This window comes from Ursus maritimus, unplaced genomic scaffold, assembly GCF_017311325.1.
Source record: "Ursus maritimus isolate PB19 unplaced genomic scaffold, ASM1731132v1 scaffold_85, whole genome shotgun sequence".
In the NCBI taxonomy this organism is placed as follows: domain Eukaryota; kingdom Metazoa; phylum Chordata; class Mammalia; order Carnivora; family Ursidae; genus Ursus; species Ursus maritimus.
The window spans coordinates 27,521-30,282 of record NW_024427052.1 but is presented as its reverse complement, the minus strand read 5'-3'; the positions used below and the strand labels follow the sequence as shown (position 1 = coordinate 30,282).

The 2,762-nt window shown below is 32.5% G+C and overlaps 1 protein-coding gene across 1 annotated transcript in view; it reads right to left on the bottom strand.

The window, feature by feature from the left end:
- LOC103680816 (gamma-taxilin-like) overlaps window positions 1-2,762 on the bottom strand; it is a 36,570-nt gene that overhangs the window by 33,011 nt on the left and 797 nt on the right. The gene's annotated exons all lie outside the window — the stretch shown is intronic.

Below are 2,762 nucleotides of genomic sequence, written 5' to 3'. Positions count from 1 at the left end.
CTGAGAAACAGAAATAAGAATGAACGCAATCAGTAGTGCTTAAGTGACTTCTAGGATACCATGAAGCACACCAGCAAACACATAATGAAAGTTAAAGGGGAAGTAAAAGAGAAAGATGCCCCCAAAATAATAAATTAAATAAATGAATGAATAATTTTTTTGAAGAAACAATAGCCAAAAAATTTCTCACATTTGATGAAAACTGTTAATTTACACATCCAATGAACTAAACAAACTTTAGGTATAATAAAGTCTATCCCTCAAAAAAAAGAGGTATTAAAACATCTCTAAATAAACAAAAGCTGAAGATGGTGACAGATGGTAACTAGATTAAGCATGTTGATAATTTCATAACGTATCTAAATGTTGAACAATTATGTTGTACACCTGAAAACAATATAATATTGTATGTCAACCACACTTCAAAAAAAAAAAAAAACAAATTTAAATTTAAAATTAAATTTAAAGAAAAAGAGCAGACCTCCCCACTACAAAAAATGAAAATGACAATCCTAAGAGAGAAATGAAAGGGATATCACTCATCAACTCAAATACATACAAAGAAATAAATGACAGTAAAGGTAACTACATAAGAAAACCAATATTAAATTTTTGGTTTTTATCTCCTTTTTCCTTTACATGATTAAAAGATAAATTACAAACATTAATAAACTATATCATCTATAAAGACATACTCTAAGACACTGTAAAAAAAGAAAGGAAGAGGGCAGAACTTTCTGTACACTACTAAAAATAAACTGATGTTAATTCAAATTCATTTGTTATAAACTGAAGCTGTCAATTATAATCCCCCAGAAAATAAGAAAACTAAACAATGTACAGAAAAAGAAATAAGAAAGAAAATACTACACTACAAAAAACAAACACAAAAGATGGCAGTAATAAAGCAAAAAAAAGACCTATGAAACAAATTAATAGAAGTAAAATTTGTCCCTGTTAGCAATTATTTTTAATGTAAATGGAGTAACCTTTCCAATTAAAAAGCGAAGTATGACACTTGGATTTTAAAATGAATACTCTGGGGCGCTTAGGTGGTTCAGTAGATTAAGCACCTGCCTTTGGCTTTGGTCATGATGCAGGACCCTGCTGAGCAAGGAGCCTGGTTCTCCTCCATCTGCCCCTCACCTCCTCACCACTCATGCTCCCTTCTGCTCTCTCCAAATAAATAAAGTATTAAAAAATAAAATGAATAATACAACTACATGCTTTCTAGGAGAGACTCACCTCAGATGCAAGGACACAAATTGTGGAAAAACTAAAAGATGGAACAAGATATCCCATAAAAAAAATAAATAAAGGAAAAGTACAGTGGTAATCTAAAATTAGACAAAAAGATGTTATGGCAAAAACTGTTACAAGACACAAAAGTGTTATATGTTAACTGAAATGTCAATCCACAAAAATTAACAATTACAAATTTGCACACACCTAACAGAACCCCAAAAGATATAAACAATAACAAACACAACTGAAGGGAAAAAGAGGTAATTCTAAAATAAGAACCCAGTAAAAACCATCTTCTTGGGTAAAGAGGGACAAGAATCACTTGTTTTTTAACTTCCCCAACATTTAAAAAATAAGCAAATAATTATACATTAGTTCTGCTTCCTAAGAAAGAAAAGAGGTTAATCTAGTGTCACAAGTGTTTTTTTCAAGTCAGTGAGAATATTTAAAAATTAAAGAGTCATAAAGAACCTACCTAAAAGTGATATATGCTGATGGCAGATATTCACCCAAGATTTTAAAATAAAAACTGAAAAACTAATACTTTATCATGTATTTCAATCCCATGTTGTTAAATGAGGAAAGATAACCTAGAAAAACTGCATAATTTGGCAGATGAAAATGAGACAGTTAAGACCCTACTATATTCAGGCTATTCATATCCAACTATTAACATAAAGAGTCATTACCTTGACCTTTTTAATTTGATCATTTAGAATGCTAACAGAATAAAACTTTGTTCCTAATTAAGCAGTCTCTACCCTCATACCACAGAGCATAAACCAGAACTTATGTCCTTAACAGCAGTTTGGTTTTTGTTTTTAAACCAGAGTTGTCCCTGGGGGAAAGACCTCCAACATCACTGTCACGGAAAGCGACAACAACGTTGAATCAGAGTTTGGTGAATCCCTCCACGGCTTCTCTTTCAATCCTGCAGGCACTGGATCTTTCTTTCAGATGCATGGAGAATGAGAAGGGGGGAAAAAGACAACTGAGAAGTTAGTGACACCTTGTAGTGACACATGAAAATACCTGACATTGGACACAGACCCTCAAAAGCTAATTCTTGACACTGTCATCAAATATAAACTTGACCTTTTGAAATTCATTAAACTTGTTTGAAGAATATTATTTTGTCATTTCATACAGAAGCGAATGTTACCATATGTCCAAGTGAAGGAAAAAGGAACGGGGTTTTCATCGTCTGAGGCCCTTCCCTGAAATTCTGCACTCTAAAGCTCTGAAAACAATATAGAGTAGGGTGACCCATCCATTGTGCCAAATTTTCTAAATTCTATACACTGATCCCAAAACAAATCGGATTTTCCCAATCTTAAAGAGGTTCCCATCTTCCTGTACCCAGATAAATAATGAAAACTCCCTGATGTAAATAAAATAGGGAAATATTCTAGGATGCATCACAGATTGAGAGACCAAATGCCATAGAATAAGCATTCAAAGGGCAAGAAAAAGAAAGAAAAGGAAGAAAAACATGAATTGGAAAGAAATTACTACTC